The sequence below is a fragment of the Arachis ipaensis genome, chromosome B1 (genome assembly GCF_059453495.1).
Source record: "Arachis ipaensis isolate K30076 ecotype BB chromosome B1, ASM5945349v1, whole genome shotgun sequence".
Classification (NCBI taxonomy): Eukaryota; Viridiplantae; Streptophyta; class Magnoliopsida; order Fabales; family Fabaceae; genus Arachis; species Arachis ipaensis.
The window spans coordinates 76,249,878-76,267,239 of NC_142436.1; the positions used below are offsets into that span (position 1 = coordinate 76,249,878).

The 17,362-nt window shown below is 34.1% G+C and overlaps 1 long non-coding RNA gene across 3 annotated transcripts; it reads left to right on the forward strand.

Moving 5' to 3' along the window:
* Nucleotides 1-13,228: 13,228 nt before the first annotated feature.
* On the forward strand, nt 13,229-17,121 carry LOC107631681 (uncharacterized). 3 transcript variants are annotated; one of them, XR_015902370.1, is made up of 8 exons: nt 13,229-13,591; nt 14,278-14,343; nt 14,537-14,587; nt 14,681-14,727; nt 15,358-15,448; nt 15,615-15,676; nt 16,241-16,303; nt 16,640-17,121. It is a non-coding gene; the product is annotated as an uncharacterized LOC107631681 (long non-coding RNA). The 3 variants fall into 3 exon arrangements; XR_015902369.1 differs by having other exon boundaries at nt 13,321-13,591; nt 15,615-15,690; XR_001618606.3 differs by lacking the exons at nt 16,241-16,303; nt 16,640-17,121 and having other exon boundaries at nt 13,321-13,591; nt 15,615-15,755.
* Nucleotides 17,122-17,362: the final 241 nt, after the last annotated feature.

Genomic DNA, 17,362 nt, shown 5'->3' on the forward strand with positions numbered 1-17,362 from the left:
TCTAGGCCGAAGGAGATGGATGAGAGACCCCGGGAACGTCTAGCAGACGAGGAGGAGACCGTTAGGACCTTGGCGTCCTTTTTCTGTGCCGATTTTGACCTTGGGGCGGTATTCCTGGCCGTTACTACATTTACCACCGTGAGGCCGTGGTCGTCGCCCTCTGGTTCTTAGCATCGCCTTGTTGACCGGGACCTGTTCTCGCCATCGTGGTCCCGATTACGTCTCCTTGGCTCCCTTATAAGGTGCGAGAAGTCGGCTAGTTTCCCATCCCTGATTGCTTGTTCCAGGGCGTCCTTTAGGTCAAAGCAGTCTTGGGTCTTGTGCCCATAACCCTTGTGATAGTCGCAGTAGAGGTTCTTGTTTCCCCCCGTCCTGTCCTTCAGAGGTCGGGGCCTCGACAGTATCCCCTTCTCTGCAATCTGTTGGTAAACTTCGGTGATCGTCGCCGTGAGGGGGGTATAGTTAGTGAACTTCCCGACTCTGGGGACAGGTTTGGGTGTTTTGCCTGGACCGCCGTCCCTGGCGTGTTCCTTTGGCCTCTCTCTGCTTTCGTAGTGCCGGGTTTAATTGTACGCGGGTTGCCGTTTATTGGCAGCCACGACCAGGCTAACTTCCTCATCGTTGATGTACTCTTTGGCCACGCACTGGATCTCTTGCATTGTCCAGATGGGCTTTGTGGTAAGATGTTTCCTAAAGTCCTCATTCGAGAGGCCATTCGTCAGACACAAACTTGCCACCGAGTCCGTCAAGCCGTCAATTTTGAGGCACTCGTCGTTGAAGCAATCCAAGTATTTCCTGGTCGGCTCCCCGGCTCTCTAGGTCTCCCCCAGCAAATTGATTGGGTGCTTAGCTTTGACGATCCTGGTCGTGAACTGAGCTAGGAAAGCATGGCTGATGTCGGAGAATTGGGTCACCGAGCCCTGCGGGAGGTTATTGAACCACCGTATTGCTGGGCCGGCCAAGGTGACCGGGAAGGCGTGACATCTGACCTCGTCACCTACTCCTTCCAAGTTCATCCTGGCCTCAGAGGCTGTTAAGTGTTCCAGGGGATCTTGTGTTCCATCATACTTCATGTCCGTTGGCTTGTCAAAGTGTTTTGGCAGCCGGACCTCGAGTACGGAACGGTGGAAAGGGGTCGCTCCTATTATCACGGGTCCCTGGGTAGTTCTTCTCAGCTCGACATTCTCCCGATGCGCGTCCTCGTCGCTCCTGTTCGATGCGCGTCGCCTCTCGCGTCTGGCGTAGATGATGGGGTCTCGACTCCTTCTTCTGGCGCGTCCCCGTCCCCCTGTGCTTTCTGACTCATACTGGGGGCTGGGTGTGCGTCTTGAGCGGCTCCTCGAGCGGGAACTGGTGGGGCTTTGCTCCAGAGTGCGTTGGTCGTGTTCCCTGTCTGCTAGCCTGCGTTCCAAGTCTTGCATCCTGTGGCGTAGCTCTTGCATTATCCTGGCGTGGTTGTCGCCAGTCCCTCCGAAGGGGTGTCTTTCATGAGTTTGCGTCGTGTCCCTTGGAGGCAACCTCTGTTGTTGTCGAGTTTCCGTCGAAACGGCGCCTCCCCCAGACACGGGGGGCGCGGCCTCGCAGCCTGTCCCAGTTTGGACTAGCACGAAGTCCATGGACGAGTCCCCACAGACGGCGCCAATGTTCGGTATCTCGGTTACCGGACGGTTCGGGTCAAGATTCTGGGTGATAGGAGGGGCTCGTCAGGTCACGGTTCTTCGGTCAGATGGATGCGAGGTCCCGAGTACTTCGTGTGGAGAGGGGGGTGCCACCTGCAAAGACACTCCGACGCTCTTGTCAGGTAATGTGCAGGCGGAAAAAAGGGGTGATGTAGAAAATGTGACGTACCTTGGGGGAAGAGCCAGTCTTCCCCTTATATACATGTCAGTAGTGGGCCCCTCTGGAGGGCAGGCCCATATTCTCAAGGACGCTGTCCCACAGCTGCGGGTGAACCGTACGGAACGCGTGTCCAGGTCGGTTGAAAGGCGTGGAGCTCGGGTCGGGTTGACCCGCGGAAATCCTGGGCCGGGCCGTAACACATATAAATTTTGTTATAAAACAGTTTTACAGACGGCATAAAAAATTTTGTATGTAACACATAAATTTATGAATATAATACATAAATCTTTTCACATAATATAAATTTATTTGATATAGTATTATGTATTAAATTTTGTATTATGCATCAAAATTTTTATGTTATATATTAAAATTTTTTTTGTTTAATAATTTTATTGAACATATATAAAAGAATGATAATGATGATAATAAAAAAAGAAGACGAGAAAAAAAAAGAGAATGTAATAATTTAGTTAAAGACTTGATTTAAAAATAATTCGACCTAACTTTATTAATAAAAATCAGTCCAAAATATTCTAAATTTTTTTATTTTATATTTGTTAATTATTATTGAAATAAATAAATATTTTTAAATATAATATATATAATTATAAATATTAAATTAAATAAAATAATTTTATATTATCGATTTTCTAACATTACCTTTTTACTAATATTAAAAAAAATCCGCACATTTGGGGAAGGGGTGAGTATTTAAATTTATATATTCAATAAAAATGGGTTGACCCGCATGTCTATGCAAGCAAAGAAATAAAATTTTGTTATAATAATATTTAGAAGATAATAAAAAATTAATTTAAATAATTTAAAATTAATTTATTTAATATTTATTAATTATATTTAAAATAATATAATTTTAAATATAATAAATATATAATTATAAATATTATATGCATAAAATTATAAATATTAAATTAAGATAATTTTTGTTATTATTTTTTAATATTATCATTTTTGTTATTAATTTCCCTCATTTGCATGTTATATATAAATTTTGGAAGATATTATTATTTATCCAACAAATCCTTAAAAATCAAATACAACTAATGGTTATAACAAAGGGTTGTAACCTCGTACATTATAAGAATTTAAGGTACAGGAAAAATGTATAAAGAGCATAGTTTTTTTTTTTCTTTTCTTAATTAAATTACTTGTGAACAACATGCAGATGCGGAAATATATTCAGCTTTGGCTGTGGATAGAGCTACTATGGCTTGCTTTTTGCTTGACCACATCTTGAGTGAGCTTCCAAGGAAGCAACACATGCCGGATGTACTCCGTCTATCCACCCTATCTCCCGCATAATCTGCATCACAAAACTCTACTGCGCAAAAATCATCAGATTTAGGATACCACAAGCCATAATCACTAGTTCCCTTAATGTATCTAATGATGCGCTTAACGGCTGAAAGATGGGATTCTTTTGGATGAGATTGAAACCTTGAACATACACCCACACTTTGAACAATGTCCGGCCTAGAAGAGGTAAGGTACATGAGTGAACCTATCATTCCTCTATACCTTGTTTCATCCACATCTTGGCCATCATCATCTTTTTCAAGTTTTGTGTTAGGATGCATTGGTGTTCCCATTGGTTTGGAACTTCTAGGCCAAATTTTTTGATAAATTCTTTTGCATACTTTCCTTGGTGAATAAAGGTACCACTAGGAGTTTGTTTAATTTGGAGGCCAAGAAAGAAAGTAAGCTCTCCCATTAAACTCATCTCAAACTCACTAGTCATGAGTTTTCCAAACTCTTCACACAAGGACTCATTGGCCGAACCAAATACAATGTCATCCACATAAACTTGAACTAGGAGAATATCATCATTAGATGCTTTAATAAATAAAGTAGTGTCGGTGGTACCCATTTGAAATTGATTTTCCAACAAGAAGGCACTAAGTCTTTCATACCAAGCTCTTAGAGCTTGTCTAAGACCATAAAGAGCCTTAGATAGTTTAAAAATATGATTTGGGAAATCTTTATGTTTGAAACCGGGGAGTTGTGCCACATACACTTCTCTATCAATAAAGCCATTAAGGAAAGCACATTTAACATCTATTTGAAACATTTTGAAACCCTTATGGGGAGCATAGGCAAGAAGCAACCTAATTGCTTCTATTCTAGCTACCGGAGCAAAAGACTCATCAAAATCTATACCCTCTTCTTGATCGTAACCTCGGGCCACTAATCTAGCCTTGTTACGAACAACTTGTCCATCCTCACCAAGTTTATTTTTAAACACCCACTTAGTATCCGTAACTTTCTTACTATCCGGATGAGGTACTAGTGTCCAAACCTCATTCTTGTCGAATTGAGCAAGCTCTTCTTGCATTGCTTTGACCCATGATGGATCTTCAAGAGCTTGTTTGACATTGTTGGGCTCCATTTGTGACAAGAGGGCAAAATTGCTTGGTTCGGATTGCCTTTTGGTTGAGGATCTTGTTGTTACACCTTGAGAGGGATCACCAATGATAAAGTCATGAGGATAACCCCTCATAGACTTCCATTCTCTGGGCTTCCGGAGTGGTGTTGAGCTTTGATGAGCTTCTGGTGGTCTCACTGTTTCAGTTTCTCGTGCCTGCTCAGGAGACAAAATAGAAATGTCTTCTCCAATCTGACGAGACAAAACTAGACTGGCAGATTCTTCATTTTGAGCAGATTTAGAATTTTCTTCATTGGTTCCTTTATTGACAACATCTTCACAATCTGTATCATCATCTAACACAGCACAGGGAATTGAATTAGAATAATAAAAAGTAACATGTATGGATTCCTCTATGGTCCTATGTTCTTTGAGATAAATCCTATAGGCCTTGCTAGTGGTGGAGTATCCAACAAACATCCCTTCATAGGATTTTAGATCAAATTTACCAAGGTTTTCTTTATTGTTAAGTACAAAGCATTTGCATCCAAAAACATGAAAATACTTAAGATTTGGAGGGGTTCCTTTCCATAGCTCATAAGGAGTTTTCTTCAACCCTTTTCTAATAATTGTCCTATTCAAAATATAACAAGCTGTATTTACAGCTTCAACCCATAGAAATTTAGGAATCTCATTCTCACAAAGCATGGCCCTAGTCATCTCTTGAAGGCTTCTATTCCTTCTCTCAACCACCCCATTTTGTTCAGGGATTCTAGGGCATAAAAAGTTATGAGCAATTCCAAAGTCATCACAGAATTTTTCAAAGTCTTGGTTTTCAAATTCTCTTTCGTGATCACTTCTCAAATGGGCAATTTTTAAATCTTTTTCATTTTGAATTTTCTTGCAAAGAGTTGAAAAAGCATGAAAAACATCATTTTTATGAGCAATAAAAAGTACCAAACCAAATCTAGAGTAATCATCTACTACCACAAGACCATAGTGTTTACCTCCTAAACTTTGAGTTCTTGTTGGACCAAAAAGATCAATGTGTAACATCTCTAATGGCCTTTTAGTTGAAATTCCATCTTTTGGTTTAAAAGAGGATTTTACTTGTTTGCCCAATTGGCAAGCATCACAAGTAAGATCCTTATCAAATTTGATATTTGGAATTCCTCTAACCAGATTTTTCTTAACTAGCTTAGAAATTTGGTACATGCTAGCATGACCCAACTTTCTATGCCATAGCCATTTTTCAGATTCAAGAGAAGTAAAACATGTTACATTTTGTTCTTTCAAGTCCTCAAGAGTCAATCCATACACATTATTGCACCTTTTAACTTCAAATAAAATATCTCCAGATTTTTTACAAACAACCAAACACACAAACTGTCTAAAAATAACTTCAAAACCTAGATCACACAATTGACTTACACTAAGTAAATTATGTTTCAAACCATTTACAAGAAGAACATCATTTATATAAGATGAAAAGCTTTTACCAACTTTTTCAACAGCCACTATCTTTCCTTTAGCATCATCACCAAAAGTGACAAATCCTCCATCATATTCATCAAACTTTATGAAGAAGGTTGTCTTTCCGGTCATATGCTTAGAGCATCCGCTGTCCATATACCACATATTTTCCTTCCGTTTGGATGCTAGGCATACCTGCTCAACGTGGTCAGCCATAAGGCATGGTTGAGACTTTGTTTCAGATTCTTCATCGTCTTCAGAGTCATTTTCAAGATCTTCCCATGATGCCATCAGTCCCTTTTTCTTTCCTTTCTTCGGCTTTTCTTCCTTCTTTAACTTAGGGCAGTCATATTTGAAGTGCCCCGTTTCTTTACAGTTGTAGCAAGTCACCTTACTGAAATCTTTCTTCTGTTTTCTTGAGCTGCCTCCTTTGCCTCTCTCCTTGAGCTTCACCATTTTCCTGAATTTTTTTGCAAACAACACAAATTCATTTTCAGATGAGTTATCACTGGATTCATCATCCAGAGGGTTAGTAACAGATGAGAAAGCTATTCCTTTCTTTTTTGAATCTTTTTTCAAATAGGTGTTTTCAAAAGCAAGTAAATTTCCTCTCAAATCATCATAAGTCATGGAGTCAAGACCACTACTCTCAGAAATAATTAAATCTTTTGTTTCACACTCTTTTGTGAGACATCTCAACACTCTTCTCACTAGCACAGATTCAGGATACTTGATTTTCATAGCATCTAAGCCAACAATAATGGTGTTGAAGCGCTCAAACAGCTCATCAATGGATTCTCCTTCCTTCATTGCAAACATTTCATATTATCTGTTTAACATATCTATCCTGGTCTTTTTTACAATGGTGGTTCCTTCAGGAGTAATTAGGAGTTTGTCCTAGATTTCCTTTGCCGTTGTGCATCGTGATACACGTCGGTACTCCTCGAAGCTGATAGCACATTTGAGTAAGTTGATAGCCTTGGCGTTAAGTTCAACCTTCTTTCTGTCTTCTTCGGTCCAGCTTGCTTCTGGTTTAGGAGTGACAACTCCTTCGGCACTTGTGACGGTTGGATATTGAGGACCTTCAAGGATGATCTTCCAGAGTCTGTAGTCCACTGCTTGCACAAAGATCTTCATTCTCTCCTTCCAATAGGTATAGTTTTTTCCATTGAAAAGAGGAGGTCTGTTGCTTGATTGTCCTTTAGTCAGGTTGTAGGACACCAGATTAGAGCCACTGTTTTCTGCCATCAGGATCTTTTCTCCAAGCTGCAAAGCTTTATCTCTTTGAGACCAAGCTCTGATATCAATTGATGGTTATCAGTGGCTAAGAGAAGGGGGGTTGAATCTTAGCCCCCTTCTTGCTTGATAATACTTGCTGGCCTTTGAAACCACTTCTGGAAACTTTTTGTCTTTTTATCTCGTAACTAGCCACGAGACTTTTTCTTTTGTCTCGTCCCCAGCCACGAGACTTTTCTTTTTGTCTCGTTAGTCAGCACGAGATATTTTCAGTTTTATCTCCTAGGCAGCAGAAACAGAAATGGAGTAGAAGAAAGAGAGAATTACACCAAGATATATCCTGGTTCAGCTGCTAAGTGCAAGGCAGCCTACATCCAGTCTCCATCACAATAATGATGGAATTTCACTATAATCATCCTTGATTACAAACACAAATTCTCCCTAGGAACTACCCTTCCTATCCGGGACAAGTCCAGAGTCTAAACCCAAACTGAACTTGACTTGGTCACAGCCAAGCTTTCAACTGTAAAGTGCTAACTCAACTTACAAGGGGATTCCCACAGAATCATGAAACACAACACAGATGTACAAAGGAACTCTAAGGACATCTATGGCTTTTTCTTTTAATTTTGCACTCTCTGCCTTTTTTCGCTCTATAGCTTTTTCATACAAACCTCACTGTTTGCCTTTTTCCATGAGACTCAAGACATGATAAAATTAAACAGAAAAATACAAAACATAAAACATTGAAGGAGAAGAATTTCTGTAAGTTTGGGGAGCTATAGGAACTCTGTGCTCACTCTTTTCTTTTTCTTTAATCAAACCCTGACTGTTCACCCTTACTTATAGGGAGAAGCCTTCAAAGTTGAAACCAAATAAACCAAGCCAATCTTCTTCTTCTTCAACTTGAACCGGTTTGGCCAGAGAGAGAGAAGAGATAATACATGTAAAATTCAACATGCAATTACCTCTAGTCCTTCCTTGGTCACCAATCTTCATCAATTCGAGCCCTTCATCCTTGCCTTGCTCTCCAAGATGAACTTCTGACCCATGATGCTTCATGATGATGACAGCTTCATCTGTTCCAATCTCTGCCTTCTCCATCACGTAGCCACTCTAGCTACCTCCTGTGGTGGCTGGGCAGAATCAGAGATAAGCCATCATCTCCAAGGATCTTCTTCTCTGACCGAAATCTTCACTTCCATTTTTTGGTATGGAGGAGTCAAGATCTCTTCACAAAATCTTACCACAAGTGAATGAGAATCTTAGCCACAGCATACTTTTTTTCTTTTTCTTGCCATCATTGTGATGATCTTGTTACTTACACCATCTTCTTTTCGGTGGCTAGGTGTAGCTTCCATGGTTGCTGGGTAATGACCGAAAGAGAAGAAGGAAAGATGAGAGAGAAGATAGAGTTAGAAGAAAAGCAATTAATTGAAATAGAACAAATTAATTGAAATGTGATTGCTTTTACTTCTCTTGCTGAGTGGTGTGTTGCATTAAACCAATCAATCATGTCAATCATACTTTCTCTCTCATTTATATTTCCAATGCTAACAAATTAAATTTTAAAATCCATCCCACAATAAGAAATGGAATCCGTTGGAAGCATAAAGCTAAATTGCTTTCTTTCAATAGGTTTCGGACCAAGCATTGGATCTTTTTCCATCAAAGTTGATTTGGGCTAATTATGATCAATTTTGGCCCAATAACAAGAATAATAATTCAGCCACAATAATCAAAGCATTTGTGCATCAATGCTGAATGTATTTATAAAACACTTTGAGCTTGCAACATTTTCTTTTATTTTCGGCCCAAATATAAAATCATGCAAAACAAAATTATTTAAATCAATATTTGTGAATTAATATCAACTAATAATTTTGCAATTAATCACATTAATAATGTTTGATCATCACTAATTTAAGTTAGAGTTTTCCAAACTCATCATAGTTAACTTTCAATTATATAAAATTTAATAGTTTCTTTCAAAACATGCTTAAATATATTATCTATTATATACAATCATTAGGATAAACAAACAAATATAAATTGAATATATAATTTAATTTTAATTTAAACTAAAAATTAAATGAATTGACAGAAAAATAGCAACCAATTTTATTTTTAATTTCTCTATAATCTATTTAAAGGTAAAAATCTCTCTATAACTATTAACATCACCGATAACTAAATTATAAGTCTCTATAAAATAAAAAATATATAAAATAAATAACATATATATAATTTTAAAGTTATTAATCATAAACTATGGACAATTTTTTTTAAAAAAAATCTTATGGATCAACATGTAATTTTTTAATATTTTTATTTTTATTTTTTAAAATTTTTCAGACTTATCAACATTTAAGTTGTTTATACATCACTTTTCAAAATATTATGATTTCACAAGTTATAATATGTAGGGTAAATCACCTTTATAAACCATTTGCATACCAATTTTACGTATATCCCTCAAAGTAAAAAAACTACGTGCATGTCTCAATTTACATATCTATGTAATCAAATTTATGGAGTTCGAATTATGTGTTTGACTGTTTTCGTAGTAAATCGAATCTATAAGATTTGAATTACTTGGTTACTATTTATGCCACTAAATCGAATGAAGGAGATTCGATTTACAATGAGCTGGATTACTACTAAGTGAGTATAAATCAAACCTTATTGTTTCAATTTAGCATGGACCATATAAATCGAAATTTATAGATACGGTTTAGTAGGGGATGACATAATTCGAATTCTTTAAATTTAATTTACTTTCGAATCACAATGTCAAGTAATTCGAATTCATTAAATTCGATTTATATAGAAATATAAATGGAGACAACTAGATAACGTTTTTGGATTTGGGGGATTCAGATAATTTTGGGGTGGCTTTGATTTATCAACATAAATTAACCTAATATGTAATATTAGTTATTATTATAAAAAAAATAAATAATCTATTCATAAAGAAATACTAATCTTAAATAAGAACATCGAATACATTCTTAAGTATTGATTATGATATATTAAACAGAAATTGTTGTCCAACATAACAATGAAAATAATAATAAAAAAACAAAACACTACTTAAATGTAAAATTATTATGAAGATTTAAATTGTTATCTAATCTTATTGCTGTAGCATAAGCTTTTTTGTAATTAGGGCTGATTAGGATACGATAATATTTAGACTCTACCCTAATCTTATTTACAGGTTAAATTTTTTTTTAAAACTCTATCTTACCCTACATGCGAGTTGAGAATCTCTTAACTCTAACCCTACCCACACCTTAAAGTTCTAAACCCTACCCTACCAAATCCTATTCTATCCCTACTCGTAGAAAAATAAAAAATTTTCAAAAAAATATAAAATTCAACCGTTCTAAATTTCATATCTATTAAAAAAATAGAAGATAAAAAAACTAAGTTCAAATTAAAATTAAAAATAATAAAATATTAAAAAAATTCAACATAAAATTACAAACAATATAATCATCAACTAATTTAATAGTTATTTCAAATTTTTATAAGAGAAAGATTGTGAGTTCAATGCTTATTTTTTTCACTACATACATAATTTTTAGGGTAAAAAACCTATATGTGCCAAGGAGGGTTTAAAATTACCCAAATCAGCCAAACGAAATTCTGATACATCAATCCACCAAAGAGCACATATATGTAATTCGAATCAATACAATTCGAATTAGTTTTCAACGTAATTCGAATTGATATAACTCGAATTACTCAAAAAAATTGGCAACACGTAATTCGAATAAATTTGTAACGAATTATTCCCAACCATTGCATACAAGTAATTCGAATCAACTTGGAACGAATTATAAAAGCATAATTCGAATTGTCTCAATTCGAATTAGTAAGAACACGTGAGTAGGAGGAAGTTCGAATCAAATTGATTCGAATTACTCACATTTCGAATCAAATGGCTAATTACACATTGTACAATAAAATACTAGAAAAAATACTATATAATACAAAAAATATATACTAAAAGAAGTATAAAACAAGATTATAGTAAATTAATTTTAGTATAAAATTATTAAATATAAATTAATTTTAACTCCTATTAGTACATTGAATTAAAAATAACATATAAAAATGTACTTGTATTTATTAAATTTTAATAACATATAAAAATTTAATGACTTTTTAAATATTCTTTTATAATAGGAGTACATTTTTATATACTTTAAATACTTTGTATAAAAAATGTACTTGTATTTATCATACAAAAATAAAGTGTTGTGCCAATATAATAACTTTATAACATTTTAAATAAATTTTTTTTCTAGGATTTTAGATTAAAAGCAACACATGAAAAAACATTATTGGTATTTTAAAGCTAACTTAATTAAAAAAGATAGAACTGTATTTTTTAGGATTTTATGTACATAATTAGGCTAATGTTTTTTTAATATTGATCAAAGATGTGTGTTACACTATATTATTTGGTTTCAGGTAAGTTTTACTCTACTATATTTTTTTTTACTTTTCAAAAGACACAAATCTAAAAAATTTTATAAATTAATTTAAAAGAAAATATCATTGACGTTTTATAAAATTTTTTAGATTTGTGTCTTTTGAATTATAAAATTTTATAAAACGTCTTTTGAAAGTAAATTAGACAAAGATTCAATCACTTCAGCTAGTAATAAAAAAAGAAATTATTCAAAATTTAATAAAACATTTTCTAGTCAAAATAAGAAAAAAAAAGAGTAAAAATTTGACAAATTTTATCTGATAAAAACTATAAAAGCATGAAATTTTATTAAAAAATTATACATAAATAACCTTCTTTAGATATATTATCTTCTGTGCTATTTTTTTGTGTAATCTTCTTTACTCTAAGATTGTTAAAGAATCTCATTATAAACTCACTTAATTGCAAGTTGTACAACTTGAAAATATTATTGGAGTCAAAGTTTTTAAAATCATTACATAATGTCAAAAGATATATCTTTCTAAAGAACTATAAATAATAAATTTACATTTTTTCACTATTTGCTTCATATATCTAGTCATAGGATTGGAAGTGAGTCAAGCTAATTCATGAGTCAGCTCGAGCTCGACTCATTAATAGCTCGATAAGCTAAACTTGTGAGCTGGTGAGTCAAGCTTGAGTTTAGAATTGAACTCATAAATTAAATGAGTTGAGCTTAAGCTTAGAAAAACTCAATTCATTAGTTCGTGAACTGGCTCGATTATATATATATATATATATATATATATATATATATATATATATATATACACATATCCTATATGCATTCTATACTTTTAATATTATATATATACATATGAAATAGTAATATATAATTATATGTATATATATTAATGATTTTAATTATTTAAAATTTTATATTTATTTTTTATATATAATTTTGATATAGGAAATAAATAAAAAATTTATAATTTATTGATAGATAAACAATATATAAAATTGATTTTTTTAAATATTTTTTAAAATATATAAATTATAATTTATTGATATAGAATTATAGATTATGTTCCTATTATTTGAGCCAGCTTGTAAGCTTTTAATGAGTCGAACTTGAGTTTAAGAAATAGGCTTAATTATTAATGAACCAAACCGTGAGCCAAGCTGAATTTTTGTGAGTCAAACTTGAATTTAGTCTAACTTGACTTAGTTCGACTCACTTCCAACCCTACTAGTCCCAAACTTCAAATAAAATGACAAATACAAAGACAGCAAGCAATTCAAAAAATGCAAAAACATCGTGACTTTTCCATTTCTCCAACTAGAGATGGCAATACCACCTAAATCCGCAGGTACCCACCCCGCCTCTACTCGTTCGGGACGGATTTTTAGCGGGGCGGGTTCTTGGGAGGGGCGGGGCAGGTCAGGTTTAGGTAATACTCGCCCCTACCCGCCCCGCTATATATATAATATATATAATTTTAATATATAATATGTATAATATATGTAAAATAATTAGTAAATCATATTAAAATTTTTACTTTAATTTATGTTATGTATGTAATGATAGTTATATAAATTTTGAAATTTAATTTTATTTATTAAATTTTAATAATTATAGGAGCAGATAAAAACAGGACAAAAACCTATAAAAATAGATTAAGATTCAACGTTTTACTGCTCGTAAATAGAAATTTATCCCTACTCGCAATATCGAGTAGAGCAAAAATTTATCCCTACTCGCAATATCGAGTAGAGCAAAAATCCTTCCCTATCCGCCCCGTTGCTAGACTCCGGCTGCTTAAAAATTATAGACTTGCTTACAAATTATAGACTTACTTTCACTACAACTGCATTGCCAAATCCAAAATCACGGGCTAGTCATCAGCATCAAAACACATTCACCATGTGTCCAGCTCCCCCTGTCAAAAAACACAAACCATTTCTCACTCTCATCTTCTTTTCTTTCTCAATCTCCTCCGTACCTTCCTCTCCTCGTTGCACCACATCGACGCCGCGGCTCTGGTATGTGATGCCGTCGCCGCAGCTTTGCTGCGTCGCACCGCCGCCTCGCCGTGCTCCTCTGCTTCTCTTTCCTCCACTTCTTTCTTGTGCTCCCCGTCGTGCTCCTCTGTTGCTCGTGCCACCTCAACTCCATCCATCGCTGCTCGATTCAATCTCCATCATCACAATAGGTAGGCTTTATTTTTTTTAATTTAGGCAATTAGGGTTCCGAATCCCGAATTCTTAATCATTAGCTTGTGTTAAATTTAATTAGGGTTTGATATCACAATTTCTGATTTAATTAGGATTTTTCTGCCACATAAGTTTAATTTCTGTTACTCCTTTTCAATTTCTGCCACATAAGTTTCCGATTTTACACGGATTCGGTTTCTGAAAAGCCTTCATGTTTCATATCATATCATATACTATTACTCATAGGGTGCAGCCTGCGCTACTTGTTTGATTTTTTGGGAATTTATTCTATTTCTAGTTAAATTATTGATTATCTTTCTAAATAAATCCTCCTAGAGAAGGTTATGAAACTATCAAGTTAAAACTCATGACTCTTATGATTGACAAGTTTAGGCCCTAGATTGAGTTTACTAGTTAAGTTTGCTGATTCAAGTGTAGCTAAATTCCACGAATTTTAGGTGAATTTTCAAGTTCGATAATGTTGCTTCTAACTACTAAATCAAGGAATAAGTGATTCTTTTATAAGATTCCAAGATTTTGAAATTATCTAACTTTTGCTTCAAATAGTATTTAGGAGGATGTTTATGATTTTTTTTAAGATGCTATATTATTGTTCTTTATTTTGTTATCGTTTCAACATATTTAGGTAGCATTATACTAGTATTACAATGATTTCTTGTGGCAGGAACTGGAGACCTGTGCTCTAATCATGGAGTGAAAATGTTCACTGAGGAATTGAACAGCTTCTCTGGTGTGAAAGGATACTGCGATTATGCTTGCATTACTCTTGTTTTTTTTTTTTTATATTAATTTCTTCACTATATGTAGAGTACAGTAATTTTATAGTGCATCATTTCTAGTATTGCCCCAGTTATGCTTAGAACTCAGCATACTGAAGCTGTAATTTAACTTTCTTCACTGATAAAGTTTCCCAATTTTTCCAGTGAGGTAGGCAATGGGTCATGGGATTCATGGTTTCTGCCTTGACAGAGCAGGTATAGTTAAGAAAAAAGAGCATTTGCTATGTTGAGTGGAAGGAATTGCTAGTATTTATTGTTTAACATTTGTGTTCTTTTACTTGATTGCAGACTAATATTGTTTGTGAAAAGATGATTAGGATTCCTGCAGTATTATGGTAACATTTATTGCTATGCATTGGCTTAATTACAGGGGGCATGCTTATCTTTGTTGACTATGTTTTTCTAGTTCATATCAGGCGTTTTTCTTATTACTTGATTATCTTTCAATTTTCAAACCATAAGATGCTGCCACGGTTCATCTTCTCACTTGTTTAGAGGGGAATCTGTAATTGTTTAAAAGGAAACTTTAATTATATGCTTGTCAAGAATTTTCTGTCAAAAGAAGATAGACAATATTGCAGAAGAGTGATGTGTGAGATATATTCAATAACACAATGTTTTATGTGAAATTTTATAGCTTCTATATATGTATTATTGCTCTTTTAGATTGTCATATTACAATGTTCCAAATTTCTCCTTATCATCTTTTCTATTCTTCCCTAATATCTTAATGTTCGAAATAGCATGTTATAACATTGTCTATTATGCTTTAATTCATATATAATTTCTTGAAGTGGTTTTATTTATCTGTTTTAATGAAATCATGATGTGAGCATTGCCCATAAGAGTAGTTGTTGTTCCATTTTTACTGAATGATCAATGGATAGCTGATAGATATTTCGTATTAACTTTCTGCTCAATGAGTTTTAAATTTGTTTTATCTGACAATGAAATATTTGTTCCAGTAAAACGCACTAGAAGCAGCAATAAATGACATAAACAATTCTTTTGGAAAGGGAAGTTTTACAAGTTGGGCAATGCTGGGGGAGCTTTAGTGTATGTATCTTCATATTTGTAGTCATTTTTAATCACATGTTTTCCTAATCTATTGTATTATATTTAAGGAAAAAAAAAATGTCAATTGTGCCCTGAATATTTTTTGTCATATAAATTAGACTTATGGTTGATAGAATTTTTTCCCCCATCATCCTGAATATTGCAGTGAAACATTTCTTAGTGGCTGTTTGACCTTGGACTGTGCTTTAGGTGGCAATCTTCCAAAAGGTAGAATTGTTGAGGTATTGACTGCCTGGTATATGTTTGTGTTCACTGTTCTTTTAGTTCTTCCCACCATCTTATTTACAACTTTTAGGTTTTTGGAGCGAGGAGTAAGTAAAATAATTGGGTGTGAATTATGAAGAATGAGATATATTTGTAAGCTGCAAGGATTGGGTCATTGGGGTTTTATTCAATTGGTATTTGTTACTAGTTTTGGTGTTTTATGGCATCTTCAACAAGTTGGGATTGCTTGGTTACCTTGTTTTTTTAATTTTTTTTTACCTGTACTTTAGTTTACCTTTTCCCCATTTTCGTCTTTGTTTCTCTCTGTACCCTGACCTGTGTTTATCAATCTTCATATGTAGTGCTTAACCTTTATAGGAGTATGTTACTGTAGTTTGGGAGGGCTTCTAATAAAACTATCAGAAAAAGCTGGTTTATGCATTATTGCTCCTTGATTCTTTTGTTCATTAATTTACACGTGATAGGGTTGTTGATTCTTTTTATTACTTTATGCCTGAATTGTTCTGTCATGGTCAAACTGACATTATCTTCTGGCTATACTTCTAGATATTTGGACCAGAAAGTAGTGGGAAGACTACCGTTGCACTTCATGCTATTGCAGAAGTGTAGGTAATTGTATAACAATAATGTACTTGATGTAAATATGTTTTGAGACCAACCTGCAATTCTATTTTGATGTCTAGAAACTAGGAGGAAATGCAATGCTCGTTGATATATTATTAGCTATCGCATGAATAGTTACTTGACCAATGTGCAATTCAAGATTAGTTATTACCTTTTCTTGTGCTGCTGCTACTTACTAGTGTGTGGATTCTATTGAGTTTTATTGTACATTCTGTCTCACTTTGCTATTTGTCTACGTGTGTATTTGAAGTGGTGAGTTTATTTCAAGTCAACCAATCTTTTATGCTTGATTTCTTCTAATAAAACTTCTTGAAAATTTAGGAGTCACATTTGTATGTATATGAGAACCAGGTGCTAAACGCCTGCAAAAATAAGCTTAGATCCATGGATGAGGTCAGATCACTTGTTAGCCTCCGAGCACTGATTTTGAAGGGTCAGACTTCGTTTGCTAATTATCTACTTTGAAGACAAGAAGAGGGCAAGATTCCATGGTTAGAATGAGGATGATCATGTTGAAGTTGATAATCTTGAATTTGAGAGAAAATCGAGTAAGAAAAAGAAGAAAACTGTTGATGATTTCAAGAAGGAAGTCAGAGTCACTGACGAGGAAAATACAGATCATAACAAGAAATCAACTAAGAAAAAGCTCAAGAATGATGATAAGCCCACGGACAAGAAATTAGCTCTGCAGGAGAATGTTATTAGGATCGAGAAGAAACATAAGAAAAAACAAAAGAATGAGAAACAAAGTGAACTTGATACGATTGTTTATATCTAATGTATCAATACACTATTTGTGTTTATGTTTTGAGTTGACTTGTTTGTTTTTAGTATTTTTTTTAGTTTGATAATATGATGAATTTATTTATTTTTTGAAATACTATGAATGTTTTAATACAAGTTAGATAAAAATTAAATAAAAATTTGTCTTGATTAAATTTAGAATAAAATATATTTTTTGTTTTTGAAATTTGACAAAAATTTCAAAAATACCTAAGTTTTATTTTGTTTCAATTTTGTCCTAGAAGTCTTCGATTTGTATCA